Raw genomic sequence first — 18,099 nt, 5'->3', positions numbered from 1 at the left:
GCACATTATTTTATAAAGGCAAGAGTTCAATTTCGTTTGTAATGTTGTTTAATTTAATAAATATGAACAGAAAAATGTTTGTTGTAATGGAAGTAAAAAATATTCGACCTATATTTAAAATTCTTTCAAGCTTATAATTAAATAACATGGTTGTTATTACATTTTCATAAAAAATAGAGATGTTTACAATGATGAAGTAATCTGTGGTAAACTAATCATTGCTAATCTGTAGATAAAATATCATTTATACGCTTCAGTTGTTTATTCGTCATTGAAAATCAAACATACTTACATAAACTAGGTCATTTTCTTATATACTTCAGTCATTTACCACACAGATGATATAAAAAACATCTTATGATAAACCAAACAAATTCACGATCGCATCAAAAACGTGTGTTTCAATTTTGTTATGTAATACTTTTTTTTAAACAAAAGCAATGTTTGGTAGCGTTACTGTCGGCTTAGTGCGCGTTTTAGTTTTGCCTTACTGTTTATAAACAAAACAGGTATATGGGTACGAAATCGTGAGATCACCTGGTTGTAAATATAGTTTGACGGCCTCGATAGTCTAGCGGTTTAGCACTCTGCTTTACTTGCAATAGTCGCGGGTTTGATTCCTCGCACGGTACTAGCATTTGTATTCATGAGTATGATAGTTTGTATCCGTCTGAGATTGTTCTATGTATATTATGTATGTATTTCCAAAAAAGTTGTATCTATGCACATCTGCCAGTTGTCTAGTACCCATAACACAGTTCTGCTTAGGTTGGGACTAGATGGCGCTCTGTGAATTGTTCTGAGATATGATTTTTATTATATATATAGTGCGCGCAATCGGCTTATCTACCTATGCACAGTACAGAATTGTCTTTTATTTTGCTGTCCTTTTGGGGTGGCGGAAGTGCTTCGTCAGTTGGGTGGACGGTAGTTTTCGGGTGTTCTCCTTACACCCTACTTAAAATTTACTCAATTGTTTTACTCCCAAGTAATATTGTTCTTCAAGCGTGTTTCTTCGTAAGAGGAAGATTTTTTTTTATAGACGATGATGAAAGGATGCCCGTCTGCGCTAACAGTTCTGGCGGCCAGTAGTTGAAAATGATGTCAGTTCAGGTAGCGCAATGAGGAACAGTTGGTTAGTTACCAGGATACTAGGACCACGTGGATATTGGCCTGACACAGAATTTTTTTAGCAATGGAACCAATAGTCCCTCTTTCTGGCATCTCCCTCACCATCTGGAGGAATAAGGTTAATAGTGGCCAAGCGGCTTGGTATGGGCTTTTATTTCGAGTTTAATATGTTTGTGTTCCGTTAGTTTAAATGTGTTATAAAAAATGATAATAACAAGCACATGGAAATAGACATAAACTACTACAGATGCACATCGCATATGCTGTGATGAATATAATTTAGTTTTGAATATAATTTAACTATTTGTAATATAGGTACTTCATAAGAATTGGTTTAATTTATTGATGTATTTGAGATAGTCCTATGAAGGATGAAGGTTAATCCAAACATTATTCCGAGAAACAGCGATAAGCTCGCCCCCCTGCCATGTTGCTCTTTTATATAGTCAACAAAACATGGGCATGTCAAGTGCGTTTATCATTACTTAGATAATTTACTATGTCTCTGACTACCTTATCTGCGATAACAGTCGTGTTGCATGTATGTATATGTTTGGACAGATGCCAAGATTTGGGCAAATTCGTGACGACTTAGCGGTAACTGTACGAACTTCGGGAAAACCAAACGAAGTTGCGGAAACTGACTAGTAAAGTTGTATTATTTAAAACCATTATCTTCCTCAACTCGTTATCTTACAAAAAGGACACCAGGGAGATGATTAAAAAAGTTAATTCGGGAATATTGGAAAAGTTGGGAACTTCTACAAAGCGGGGATCGAACATTCCTATTTTAAGGAACATTAGTTCAATAAATGTATAGAATAGCAAACTGACCGTTTTTTTATTTAATTTAAGTCAATTCAATAAATAAATACTTCAGTTTAAAAATGTAAACTAACAATAAAATTATTTAAAAGAACAACACTCAAGGTCCTCTCTCATTCTTCTTGTGATGAAATAGCTGAATGAAAAAATGTGATGATTCAAAAGTACTTCAATGTAAGTTTATATCAATAAATGGTTTTCTTTTCTATTATATTGGAATGTTAAACAAGCCGACGGCTCATCTGGTGGTACGGACTACGGACATCACATTATCATGAGACTCCTAGGGTGCCACTCATTCGTTGCCATTCCAGAGAACTAAGATATTATGCTTATCCTATAATGTTACGTTTTATTCCACATCCTACAATCGAAAGAAATGTTACAAAGTAAGCTATCACGCGTGTTATCCACTCATGTTAAAAGTCATCAAGTGTAACATATTGGCAATAATGCGACCAAGTTATTATTACTAGAATCAATTATGACATCTAGAAGGAATCACAGTGCTGTATTGTGAACCGAACTTATAATTTAGATAGATAGATAAATTCTTTATTCACCAAACAAACACGTAGAATACATGAGGTACAGGAAAATAAATTGTACAAATAAAAGAGATGGAGGTAGCTTTATGTGGCGCAAAGGTGAATAGGCAACCAACTCAGTATAAAGCTACAGATAAATTTGCAGCGCTGATATGTTGTTTCCCGTTTTTGTAAAATATAAAAAAATATTCAGTGTTACGGAACTTATATATGGTAAAGTGGTAAATTTTTAAATGTAAATCTAGAGTGAATATAAAAAAGCAAGCAACATTGAGCAGTGTTCAAAAACTAAAAAAGTTGGCTGTTATGTTTTATTCATGGAGAAGAAAATCCGGGAAAATACTTGAAAAATGTAGATTTTGAATTATAGTTGTTTGCTAATCGTTTTGTTGTAACATTTGGATATCACATGCTCAGTCTTTCTCCATGTAAGAGAAGTATTGCAGAAGTGATTCTTTTTTGAGCACAGATGAGTATCTGCGACTTTCAAAATTTTTGCTTTATTAACGAATCTATGTCAGTTAAAATACTGAACGATATTGTTGTAATTATACTTTAGAATTCGACCTCGACTTTGTAATGAAGCCACTTTAAATTTCACTTTAAAGAAAAAATATTTCTTTTAATTTAAAATAGGTATATAATCTGTTACCAATTAATTTTAATTGTAATATCGGGTCCTAACTCGCCTTTTCTTTATAATAATAATAATAACAAACTAAGGACAAATCACACAGCCCAAGTTAAGCAGAGCTTGTGTTATGGGAACAACTGATATAATTACACATTCTTTTTACAAATACATACATAATAGACTGAGAAAACACCAAGATCTACTACAATCATACTCATAAATATAAATGTTGGTACCGTGCAAGTAATCGAATCCGCGATCATCGGACGTGAAGCGGTGTGCTAAACCGCTAAACCACCGAGACTGTCTATTATGTCTGTTAACTATCAATTCGACAATATTCTTTTCTTTTCTTTGTATCTACAAGTATGTACTAATGAATAGTGTATACAATACATTATGTTTCTAGTCATTAGGCTTTAAAACATCATAAGTACTGACTGACCTTGGTACGTTAAAATACCAAGGTGAAGACCATAGGCCATTGTACGCGAAATTCATAAAAAATGCTTTGTAACTTCTGTTAGAAGTTCTTTGTTTGATATTTTTTTTATTAGCTTTAGCATTTATTATTATTTACTAGCTACTCGCCCCGGCTTCATACGGGTGTACGTATGTATTAAGTATATATAAACCTTCCCCTAGAATCACACTATCTATTAAAAAAAAACTCCAATATCCGTTGCGTAGTTTTAAAGATTTAAGCATACATAAGGACGGACGAATGGCGACAGCGACTTTATTTTATACAATGTAATGATTTATTCCAGACAACTAATAGCTCACTTTATATATATCTTATACAATAACATACGGAGAAAGTACCCCCACATGCTGGAACCTAAGTGGTCTCGGACAGTGCGGTTTCAGAGAATCTTCCTCCCGTTTACACTTAGTTTGTGGAATGAATTACCTGCCGAAGTTTCCTTGAGAGTCTCCAAAATGTGTTTTTCAAGAAAGGTATTCTTAAGGATCTGCAACGCGCACGTGACTCACCTACCGTGTTTGGTTGTTACAAGTGTCCATAGGCTATTATAACCATCATATGCTGGGGCCACACACGCTTTGTCATTCGATTTTAGGTGCGTCAACGTCGATGTTAGGTTACTATTGGTCGGTATGTAGTCGAGAATGTCTTCCTTGGTGGCGTAGTGTAGATGCGACACGTATATTGCCGTGGGCGATGTCGCAGTACGCAATATGAAGTTCGGCCCAGTAGTGCACCTACATATTATATTTTTACACATATTTTATTATATTATATACTATATTTTTTTATATTGGTTCTTTTTTGTCCCTTTCTTCTGTACCATAACGAAGACACCAACGTTATCGTTATTATGTTCGGCACACGATGGAGCCATCTTAGGTGCATCTTTGCGACATGCTGCTGTACTAGTGTAGATGTTCTAGCGGCGACACTAGCAAAATAATTAAGAGTCGAATTTATAACGGATTTTAAAAATTCTCTCAACCAAAGCAATATGTTTCACATATAGAAAGGAGCAGCATTAAGATCCATGCCAGAGATCGTTACAATAGTTGCATACGTGTGAAACCGGGGCGAGTCAGTAGTTCTTAATGTAATTAAATATGGCCTACGGTGAAAATTGTCAAAGGTATCGTAACCGACCTCAATATCGGTGGTATCCAACTGGAAAGTTTTAATTAGGTAGGTTCAAACTACTAACTGGTAATAAAGGATTTTAAGTGGATTATGGTAACGTTTGTTCGTGGGTTTAAGTTTATAATATTACACCCGGACTGGTTTTGATAACCTTACTTATATGTTATTAATTGCTAACTAAAACCCCCCATATACGTTAGTAGTTTTTTTAATTGACACATAGTTATTACCAAGCTTAACAGGACGGGGTGGGGCATTATTAGTAACGGGGGAACAAAAAAACGTTGCTTATGTATTACAGATTGTTTACGTATTATTACAATTCAAATAATATTTATGTAGATATTGTTAAATATATTATATGTATATAGCAATTATGTACATAAATTGCCAATGCTAAGTGCTATGAGTTTTTTTGTTCTTTGTTTATTAGAGGTTTACAACAAGATTCTGAGTTTGACTTATTTTTTTCCTTAGTTCTCTTTTTACGTAGAAACAAATGTTAGCTATTACACTATATACATAAATGAACATACGTAATTACAAACATTTTATGTTATAAGGAGGGGCCTTAAGCTTTTAAAAATATTCCTAATCGACTTAAGTTTTTGCTTAAGAGGCAATGGTCATATAAAATTGTAGAATTAAGAATACATGCATTTATTAAGTGTACTGTAGAAAAATGCATATTTGAAACTATTTTCATCTATAGATTATAAATGTATTTTTCAATGATGTTTTATATTTATTCACATATTTTAATAGGATGAAAGTTTATATTTCGTAATATCTCTTTTGATTTCTCATTCTGAAACCTAATACTAATACTTTTGAGTAAATAATAGTGTTAGTTTAGAGTAAAGAAGAAAATTACTTATTGCACTATCCCCGAACTTTTCTTTTATCCTTTCTCGTGACGAGATCTAGAGCCGTAAAAAGGAAATCCTCGACCTAACAATGGCAGGCAGCATAGTTTTAAAAGTTTCCAAAGTACTGAAAGCTTAATCTTCTAGAACAGATTTAATTTGTTTCACAACAAAAGAGTTAGTCTTTTTATTGCGTTAGAGAAATTGGAGTTGGCAAATACTGCCTCTGTGCGCTTCCTAAAATGAAATCCTACTTAACAAACGTGAAAGTTTGTAAAGACATGCTAACATGTAGCGTGTTTGTTAGTAATACACACTTAAAAGCCGGATGGATTTGAATGAATATAAAATTGATATACACGGTAATATTGACAGCCTCGGTGGTCTAGCGGTTAAGGCACACCACCTTACTGCCGATGGTTGCGGGTTCGATTTCTCGCACAGCAGAAACATTTGTATTTATAGAAAAAAAAAATAGTTTGATTGTTTGCATCGGACTGGGTAATTTATACGTATAATATGTATGTATTTAGGAAAAAAATATATCTACGTATTTGTATCAGTTATCTAGTACCCATAACACAAGCTTTACTAGCTAAACCTAGCTAGCTAGCATAACTTGGGTCTAGATGGCGCTGTGTAAATTGTCCTGAGATAGGTAGGTACATAGTAAATTAAATATTCGTGTAATACAAAAATGTCATGGTGGACAAACGGGTTTTTTTTTAATTATTATCCAAATCTGGAATATTCTTTGTTATTTTATTAAATAAGATTTCGTTAATCTGCTTATTGATGCGTACTATTTGTTTAGGCTTTGGACAAAGAGAAGTACGATATTGGACTTTCAGACATTGTACTCGGTATACGAGAAGTCACCCAGTGACAATTAAACACTCGTTTATTTAGGCATTGCAGAGAATTGTTGTTTATATTTAATACAAAAAAGTATAGTAAAATGCAATTATGGATTGTGTTATATTCAATACAATCCTTATTATAAACGTGAAAGTAACTCTGTCTGCCTCGTTTTCACGGCAAAACTACGGAACCGATTTTTTGAGGTAGTATAGACCCTGAGAAAGGACATAGCCTAGTTTTTAATGCGAAAAAAGGTTGTGTGCGGTTGATAGGGGAGATGAAAGTTTGTATGGAAGTATCGTCATTTTTAAAGTTAGAAGCTAGAAACTTATTTTTTTAGGCTGTTGGTTAAATATAAATAAATATGACATTAAAATTTTGCTTCGTTACCCTTAACTTTCATGTTACCTATATGAAAGTTTGTACTGAAATTCGTCATTTTTAAAGCTAGAACGACTAAACTTTTTTCTTTGGCTTTTTTGGGGTTAGATTATGGAATATTTTTGGTCATTATTCCACGCGTCAAAGTCACGGGCACAGCGAGTCAAATATTAGCTGTAGTACAAATACAAAAACACCGTCACGATTGTTATGATGAGGCATTTTCAACTGTCGATGTTGTGGTGAATGAAACAATTGAAATGTCGACATTTCGCAGGGAATGATGAATGAATGAACATACAACGAAGGGGGGAAATACCGTTACAGGGATTAATTTTTGGTTTGATATCGCTGTTTATTTCACCGGAGAGTCAGTTGTTGTTTAAAAACCCAGGGTGCAAAATTAGTGGGACCTAATATAGGTAGAGTATGAATTGAGTTTATCTTAAGAGTACGTTTATTGCGAGAATTTCTCAGTAGCTTTTTCATTCAATATGAAAACTACAATAAATGAGTACACGTTATCTATATATGGTGAAATCCAATGGTCCAAGCATTTGAGTGTGGAAGTATTTGTTTAATAGGTATATCATAATAATTTTAAAGAATATTTTAAAATTTATACTTATTAACAAAAATGCAAAAATCCGTTTAAGACGAAATTTTTAAAAAGTCCACGCTTTATGTTACTGTGATCGGGTTTTCTCTACTTGCCAAAAACGGTGTTGCCAGTCATTTAGTTCAGACCTTGCATTATATAAAGATTATTATTCTGTGCGTCCTCTAAGGTGCTTAGTTAATAGTTGCTTCGATCGTTAGACTTAAGTTCGACTTGTGGCATGATAATTACTCGATAAACGTTAATCGATATGCAACCTAACAGTTATACGTATAGTTCTGCGTAACTATGTATGAAGTTGTCTTTGAAAATGACAAACCCAATTTATGGCAAACTAGCTGATAACCGAGACGTTGTTTGCATAAAATTTTACAGTCTATTTCTTTCCTGTATACTAGCTTATAACCGGGATTTTGTTTGCATAAAATTTTACCATATCCACGACTTTGTTTGTAAAAATTTATACCGTCTATTTCTTTCCTTCCAGATTATTTTTTTGATGAAAAATATCTATGTTCAAAGACGTGAAAAGGTAATAGACAAAAGACTTACTTTCGCATCTAATATTATCATTTCATTTTATTTATTGACGTATTTTTACACCCAAAATTTCATATGAAAATTATATTTAATAGAGTAATTAAGGTATACAAAGGGCGGTCTTATCGCTCAAGCGATGTCTTCTTGACAACCTTCGGAAAGAGGGAAAGTAACAGGGAGTGCTAGAAAGCGCATGAATACAATAATAAAAAAATATAATGAATTACAAGTGACTAATAATAAATAATACACATTAAATACGAAGGATATATATAGAATTCGTTTACTTGAAAAATAACGACGTAATGATGTAGTAATGTCTGTTATATCGCTCATTAATATTTATGACTGTTTCAATTAAGAATGACCGAATAATGATTGGCCACTTCATATATTTGATGAACCAATTATGTATTGATTTAGTTAATAATAGGAAGCATATCAAAATATACTTAGGAACAGAACTGAAGCGGAGGTATCTGATGTACCTGATAAGTGAGAGGTATTGAGGGTTTTATGAGGAAAAATACGGAGATAAAAAAAAATGCTGTTGTGCATGTTTTTTTATAATCTTACATGTGAAATTCTCGTGTCACAATGTTAGTTACCATACTCCTTCCAAACGGTTTGATCAATTTTTATGAAATTTTGTATGCATATGCAGTAGGTCTGAGAATCGGTTACTATCTATTTTTCATACCCCTAAGTGGTAAGGGATATCCACCCCTAAATATATTTCTTTTATTTTTCGACATAATATTTTATTTTCATTTTATTATTATTTAGGATTCAAAAATACATAAAATCCTAAATTTTCACCCTTCTAGCATCAACCCTTATTTTTTAATAGTGATTTTAATTTATATGGCAAAACAACGTTTACCGGGACAGCTAGTATGTATATTAAATAGATTATAAAGTTCCTCAAAATCTTACTTCTTACCTCATATTATAAAATCGAAAGTTGGATGACGAAAAGTTGATGGATGGATGGATGTCTATTACTCTTTCACACAAAAACTACTGAATAGATTTGAATGAAACTTCATAATAATGGATAACACATAGGTTACAAATTAGGTGAAATCTCGGGCACAGCTAGTAAACAAATATATTTGATATTAAAGTTTGTACTTCACGACAGTAATTCAAGAGTAGTTAGAGGTATTGTCATTTCTCGAGGTTGTAGGGAAGGTGTAGTCGTTCACAAAATTCCAAATTATAATACCAGGTGGCGTAGTCACATGCACTGTCAACTCCGTCATGAAGTACCATGCCTTCATTTTGCAGATAATATTTCAATTCCATTTGACAAGGGGAAAGCCCACCACCATCTTTCAAATAAATATGCTATCGGTAATATCCGGTGACTTGGCAGAGATATAAATTGACAACGTTTTATTTTGTGTCTACTAGATTCGAACTTGTGATCTTGAGGTCTGTAAGTAGAGATAGTAAACCACTAGACCTGGACGCTTAGTTCTATATTATTAGATGAGACAACGTGTCATCTCAGTGTTTGTTTTTAATAAATAGTAAATTTACTGAAGATTAGTACAACATTAGTAAAACTAATCCAAATCGGTTATGCCATTCCTGAGATTAACGAGCACAGATATACAGACAAAATTTTTTACGATATTTGTTTTGAGCTCTGTTACGTTGATAAACTGCCCCAATAATAATTTGTCACTTATTTATTTCATATACAGATAGCGATCAGTTTCATTTTTATCATAGGTATATACCTGGATGATACTATACTCTATATTGTGTTGGTGAAGTACTGCTATTGATAAAGTATCAATAACGTAATTATTTTGACTGCGATATCTAATTAATTGCCCTTAATTAGGAAATCGCTTACAAAAATAACATTAAGAGGGAGAGTCTCTTAAACTGCTTACAAAAACAGCGGACCTTTTTTAAACAGGTCTTCGTGAACAGGACCACTAGTATTTTTAATTAATACATTAAGAAAAAATAGACTTGGTTTCGTTAATTTTGGAATTATTTGAAACACAGAAAATTTAGAATATTCTATTAAAACCGTCAAATTCAATAAAAGCAATATATTAGATCTTATTTATGACGCATGATATTCTATACATATCTCTATAATATACGTATAGAATATCATGTGTTAACATTTCTTTACCTCGGAAAAGCCGACTGACGAAACAGCTCAGTTAGTTTCATAAACCACCATAGGTCACCGTGCGAAAGAAGTCCTAAAACAACCCTTTACCAAACCAACGTGCTAATTGTAATCCAAAGCCTTCTCTTCTCAGAAGAATCTCACGTATGGACAAGATATACTTATCCCTACATGTGTGGATAACGAAGTTTTATTCATAGAGTTTGTTGTTCCAAGTTATTCTTCAACACAAGATTTACATCGTGTGTTGATGGGATAGAGTTTATTTTTGTTTGCTGTATTATTTCCGCATTGTGATTGTGGCTTATATACAACTGTATACAATTTCCATATTTTTTATAGAGGATTACTCAAAAAAATCCAATTTAAATCAATAAAACTCCGCGATAAAACAAAAGAATGGACAAAAATTCACTGAAAAAGCCTTTCCCTTTCATTTTAAACTTTCACCGAGGGTCCGTTCGTTACATTTTTCTTTTTCATTCCTTTCTACTTTAATTAACTTTACTAAAACTTGATAATGAGTACCCATAAATTAAACAAAACGTTATCTGTTTATTTCGGTGGATTAACGGAGGTTTGTCTAATCCGTCCGTTTAGCCTCTAATCTTTTACTCAGGGCTGGCTATCCATTACTTATCCAGGGTCGCTACCCGGTAACAATTTGTATGGATCTTTCAACGCTTTATCTTTACACCTCGTAATATATAACAGTGCGTATGTATGTGTATTTAGGGTGCAAATTGTATTGTTTATTGCAACTGTGTTTGGAGTATTCGAAAGTGGGCTTATTATGGTATACGGTGTTTTGACAACCCTGCTTTTAAAATCCGGTCATAATTTTATAATTATGGTTTGTTTTTTGTTTTGTTCGTATTAATAAAGAAATTTAATTAGGTAATATATTATTATAATTATTAATTAAAAAAATATTTATGCCTGTTGATTTACTATGTTATTTGTTTTCTTTTTTATGTTATGTTCTTTTGTTTTGTTCTTTTATTATGTTTTTAATTATAATACGGCTAACAGGAATAGGAAATAATATTTACGTAAATAGGTTAGGTATCGTCTGCTTCTGTACTGTATACTGGGTCCTATAAGGGATGTGCTTAGTGAAAGAAGTATGTTAGACCACGCTTGCGTAACTTTAATTAAAAAACAGTTTGTATGAAATTGTATAACCCCTTTCTACACGTCATTTTTACAAGTGTATTAATTTTCAAGATTCATTTTAAAGATTTTGTCTTCATTTGTCATTATGGAGTTTTACTAACCACGTTGGTATCAAGGGTAGACCGTGTAAAGGTAGACCTAATATAGTATCTACATCGTTTAATTATAACAATCCCCTCTCTCCCCCAGTATAGTAGTATTGTATGTAAATTTCTGCTTTATTCAGCGCAAAACTTATTTTAGTGTGTTCCATATTTCAATGTCACGTCATTCAAATGTGAAACAATATAATATAAGAAAATGGCGCCGAAATCTGACATTAAATTGTATTCGTAAATATTTTTTTATTAACAGAATTGTATAATTTGTAGATAACATACAAAGTAAGTTAATGTAAATACGGTCTTATCTGTAAAACGCAAGATCTGTACTTTCGCCTTTTAGAATATTTTCACAATTCCTGCTCGACATTTGCATTTCATACGGGCCCAATGGCGGGGCGGGGGCCGCTTATACGGGTGGCGATTTCTGCGATTGCCTTTACAGAAGTACCTATAGTCGTTTCCTCGGAAAATCGTATGTGTATTTCCACAGATAACTTGAAGATGATACTGTTTAGTAGCGGGATATCAGATCAAAGAAAATGTAAGATCGCTTATTTGGAAGGGCGTGCATTAGATAGTGAATATGTCTTGATATGGCAACATATGTTACTAGCGTTTCTTCTCAAACCGTAGTATTAGCTTCTTTTCTTTTAATCTGTGTCGGTATATGTGCATTTTTTAATGACAAGTCTCTGTCTCAATATTACTAATGATAATATAAATCAGTATTAATAAATATATCATGATAGGCAGCTTTCAATACAATACCTAAATAATCGCAATGATATAACATTGACCAAGGCAATTTATTCTTATGCAAAGAAATGAATTACTCAACGAAAATCATGAAAAATAAAATAAAACCTATATTTACTAACATCAAGAATTCGAAACGCCTTTTCACGCCTGAACTGATGAACTGATTTTAACGAAATTTCACATTAAAATAGATTGTATCACGAGGACGAACTTAGGCCATATTATATTGATGACCTCGGTGTTTTCGAGGTTTCGCACCGCCTTAATTACGTTGGTTGCGGGTTCGATTTCTCGCACGGTACAAACATTTGTATTCATGAGTATGATTGTTTGTATCAAGAGTTTTCTATGTATACATATTATATGTATTTACAAAAATATATGTCTATGCATTGTATTAGTTGTCTAGTAACACATATAACACACCATAACACATGCATAAGTAGCTTAGCATGGCACTGTGTTAATTGTCCTGAGATATATATAACAAAAAAGTCTGACGGCTTCAGCTAATAATCTATAAATTCTTAAACAAATGAAGATTTCAGATCTTAACATCAACAGCAACCTCGCTTTTAGAATCAATCAATATCAATCACAAACCAAGTCCTTTGTTGCCACTAACATACATTTCCGAAATGTATAACGTGATTTTCAAATTGAATCATCAATTAATTATCTCGCAATAACGGGTAATACATTGCATTTCATGTCAATTATTTAATTAGCTAAACACACTGTCGCTATCGACCCGCACAAATTTGATATAGGCATGGAAATACAAACCGCCTAGCGAAATCAATAGAATAGGCATACTGGCGTATATTAATTAACTAGCTTTACCCGTGAATTCGTCCGCATAGAATTAAAAAAAAAGTAATTAGTTTATTTAGTTTTTAAAATAAAAGTAGCCTAAGTTACTCCTTATTACATCAGATACTTGCTAATAAAAGTCCCGTTAAAATCGGTCCAGCCATTTCAGAGATTAGCCGGAACAAACAGACAGACAGACAAAAATTGTAAAAAATGTTATTTTGGTGAATGTACCGTATTTATATTGAGATATTAATTAATAACTTTTTATGTTGATTTATATTTCTGACACTTCGATAAAAGAAAGTCTTTTTATGTTGATTTATATATATATATATATATATATATATATATATATATATATATATATATATATATATATATATATATATATATATATATATATGTTAATACTTACCTATATTTTTCCTAAACATAGACAGTTCGTTTAATTATATACCTCACTCACACGCAGTCGCGCATCTCGTTCATGCATCGTCAACTACCGATATAATAAAAAATACGCGCGCGTTTTAATTTGCATAGCATTCTCCCTCACGCATACACATTCCAGATATGTCCTACCTTATCCATTTTCCTGAAAACTATGCAAGACCAAAAAGCAAATAAGAAGACTTCCGCCTAGTTAGTTAACCGGAAGCTCGTTTACCATACAAATTACGTTTAAAAAAGAAGTCAAAGAGAATGTTCGGTATACGTATCGAGATATAGGTATCTCTTCTGCCATGGATTTAAACATAGTCGTCATATTAAGTGTTGCGATTACACGTCGTCAGTTGATAATGCTAGATTATCAACTGACGACGTGTAATCGCAACACTTAATATGACCACTATGTTTAAATTACCCCATCTTAAATTACGTTAATGAAGGTATATATTTACTTCTATCATTGAGCTGAACGTGAAGCTCGGAGTGATAGCACTTCTTCGGCTCGGAATCGGCTTAACCGGGGCTTAAAGTGTTAATCGGTTACCTTACTGTTAACTATCGTGTGACGCACCATTAATTAAAAATGGTAAAGTCAATAATCATGTAACTTAACGTCGAGGCCAAAAAGTAATCTATGTTAATGATTGAACGTAGGCGGGAGTTTTGGAGCGAAAGTGTTTATATTATTATAAAAACAAATAAGAGATAGGTAATTGTGAATATTGTAGGCATTGAGGTGTTTCTCTCCCTGACTAACCGGCATTACGCCTAAGTCGTCAGGATACTAGTGATTTTAAAATTACAAAAAAAAATTTACGGTCAAGGTGGAGTTTTTAACTAAACGCGCTCTGCTCAACATGGGACCTGGTGTGAAACACTGGTAACAAACCTAGCTTATCCTGAATATTATATTGGTTTTGGTGTAAATTATTAATTGACCAGAGTGTTTGTGACAGCGTCAAAATTTTAGGAGCTTACAAAATGTAATCTACTGTGAATATTCCGTAATGTGTAAAAATGTACTCATCAATCATTTTACATGGTGTTTTCGTGTAGGTTCTTAATATCCATACTTCCATAAGGTTATCAGTCGATTGTGTCACTTATGGTCTACACAGAATAACAACGCTGTGATAGTAAGCCGTCACAACGTCGCTGACTGCAGTCCACTTTTGGACATAGGCCTCTCCCAAGGCACGCCACTGGGCACGATCTTCAGCCCTTCTCTTCCAGTTATTACTCTTGTGGGCCATATTCCAAATTAATAAAGTACATGTGTAATTTCGTGTCGTTTCATTGTAATTTTATAAATTTATATTATTAGTAATTGGTTGACAAATTCTTTCTTCCTTCATTTATTCATATTTGTATGAAGTACCTCCAAGTTGACAAACGCATAATTTGTTTGTTACCCTTCCAAGACCTAACAACTGAACGGTTCCTATTGAAATATGACGTGATATTAAATCGATTGTATGTGGGTTATCTTTTATCTCGAAGGAAAAAGCACTCAAAGTAGTTTGTAACTAAGCTAATATAATATATATTTGTACATAAGGTAACAAACATATATATATTTAATGTGTGTCTGTTTCTTTGTTATCTTTTTATGACTAAACAGATCTTATTGTTAAACGTGAAGATAAATTACATCAGAGGATATTACATCTTTATCCCAAAAAAACATAGGTGTCATGGTAATATCTACTTTAATATAAAACCTAGTTTAACATGTACTTTATACGTATATACGCAACTAGTGCCGCGTTCATATAAAGTTAAACATGGAAAGTTGTTTACTACTAGATCCGTCATTAACCTGTGGTTCAGCAATCTAGTAGACTGTTGTTTGAGTTTCAAACTCCACAACTGCTAAACTTAACGGTACAGTTTGCGAGCTGTCTATATAATTTACTTAGTTGTATGACCAGTTCGATGTTTGAATTATAATACTGTTGTATTTGTGTGTTTTGTTGTACTTGTTGATAGAATCATAGACAAGTTGCAAACAAAACTTCATATACGAATTTTTGAACAGTCAACAAAAATAATCTTAATATAATCACTTTTGAATAGGCATATTTTTTTATTCCACCACTCATTCGGAACGCAGCTTATCTCAAGTAGAATTGAGCAAGAACCTTATGTGGTGCTACTGAACAAGTAACAACAACAACTTGTTCTAAGTAAATACACATTAACAAGGATTAGATATGCGATAATCAATCTAGAAACCACTACGCACTTAATATTTACAAACTCAAATATATAAATATTTCATTATTATAATATTATATAGTATAATAATTGACGAAGTGTAAACTGTATGCTTGCATGTTTCTATTACAGATACAAAAGCAATTAACATGAAATTTATACAGAATAGGGTATTTAATATGAGTCCAAAAAGGTGGTGAAATAATATAATCAATATATAGCGTTTCCAAAATTAACACACGACTTTGCAAGCAGCAGGCACAACTAGTATTATAATAATGTACTCTAATATTTTTTATTTATACTTAACAAGAACTGATTAAAATATTCTCTTACTTAATGAAATAAGGTTTATAATTAAATAGAACGTGGTACGAAACATTTTCAATTTGGGATTTCCGCCCACATTTGTCGAGGTTTTATTCCACTGCTTGTTCTAATTTATTTATATATTTATATTATATCTGGGTCTCTTTTTATCTCGCAGAACTTATTTAATAACAGACACCGTTGCTACGTATTTCGTTATTCAGAGCAAATTTTCTCACACAACAAAGAAAACATGCGTGTAGGTAATAATTGAAAGCTCACATATATATCTATATTTATCAGTGAGTTTCATTCATTATTTCAGTTTCATTCTTGTGTAAATGATAAATGAAATTGTCACTCGACAACACAAAAATAATTCTTTGTATTGCTCCCGTGGGTTTCAGGACAATGGGTTTGGAAAAATGCGTAATTATACTCGTACGTAATGTAATGTTTTTGTTGTACAAAGTATTTTTTACGAGCACTAACCTAATTGGTAAAGGATAATATAATATTACCTAATTAATTTGTAGGGTGGACAATATATGTATGCTCTATACATATTGAGATATAAGTACTTTCATTACATTCATATTACTGTATAACCAAAAACGTGTCTGTTTATTTACCCATAACGCCATATGGGGAATGCCAGAGTCATGATCAATCATATTTGGCATTTCCATACTCATGTTATTAGGAAAAAAAAAATATTTAGTACTATTTATTTCCGGCCGAAATTGCAGACTAAGTACGACATAGTCTGCAATTTCAGCACAGGTAATATTTATATCTTATTTAAATATAATTTAGTGTTCGCATAAATAATCATACATTTTAAAATAGTAGTCTGATTCTCTACATGGTACTTATTTATTGTTAAATTTTTTATTTATTTCAGACACAAAGATTTCTTGCACAAAGTACTAGAATCTTTCTAGTACTTTGTGCAAGAAATAAAATTAGTTATTGTTTGTATGTAGAAACCACAATTGAGTTTTTACATACAAAGAATATAAGTACAAAATAAATATAAATACAACCCTATTAAATAGTGCACAGGTCATACTAACCGTAGCACTGTATTTATTCTGCTGTGATCACAGAATTTAGAAGTAGGCACTAGTCAAAGGCTTTGATTTGCCTCAAAACTGTATTCGTTAAATCTACTGGGAGAGGCTTATTTGGCGCTATTCAAAGTTTTCTAGCTTTACATATTTTTAGGAACTTTTCCACTTTCGTTTGTTCACGTAGTTGAGTGGTTACAGCGATGTGCTCTTTTTTATCTATTCAACCGACTGTTGAAAATGGGTTGTCAATTCAATGACATTTTGAATTTTGATTACGCGAAATTTCTTTACTACATTTAAATGAGTATTTTAGTAATTTAATTTGTTAAACAACCAGATCAGTTATGAATAAGTTTTCGTCATTACATCTGCACGGCAGAAGGAGACTGCCATATTAATTTAACGATAGACCAACGAATTGATTTCTATTCTATGTAAAAAAATGTAAAAAAAATTATGAAGGATTCAATGTTAGACTAACATTGAAAAACTGAACGTATTTGATTGAATTTTTATTTACAGATACAGATTTTGTTTGAATACAGATCATACGCTAGATGACCAAATATTTTTTACGTGAATTGATGTGAATCGCAATAAATTCCAAATTGACATTGAACAAATCAAAGCGGTTTATTTTTCAAATAGCAGAACCAAACGGAATATTTTATTTTCCTTCACATGATATGAAATTATAGACAACATTTTTTAAAATAAAATACTTGTAGTTTTTTTTGTTGTTTCTGTAACACAAATGTGAATAAATGAAAAATAACGCACCCTAGGAATGTAGGTGACATCCGAGATACAGTATAACTCTATACTAGTTCAGGTTGCACAATTACACTAATTGTTTGTGTATATTCACTGTTATGTACAACATAATTATGTAACACAACCTAGGATTACAATAAATTATTTATTTACTAACTGAGCCAGCGGTTTCACCCGCATGTAATTTATAGGGTACATCATCACGTTCATCTGATGTATAAGTTATATTGC

General features: G+C 32.3%; 1 long non-coding RNA gene across 2 annotated transcripts in view; it reads left to right on the top strand.

The window, feature by feature from the left end:
- The window catches only part of LOC131851301 (uncharacterized), a 126,531-nt gene that overhangs the window by 42,238 nt on the left and 66,194 nt on the right, over positions 1-18,099 (top strand). The window lies entirely within an intron of this gene.

The sequence above is a fragment of the Achroia grisella genome, unplaced genomic scaffold, assembly GCF_030625045.1.
Source record: "Achroia grisella isolate CSIRO2021 unplaced genomic scaffold, CSIRO_AGI_Agris_v1 utg782, whole genome shotgun sequence".
Classification (NCBI taxonomy): Eukaryota; Metazoa; Arthropoda; class Insecta; order Lepidoptera; family Pyralidae; genus Achroia; species Achroia grisella.
This window is presented reverse-complemented; position numbering and strand designations above follow the sequence as displayed.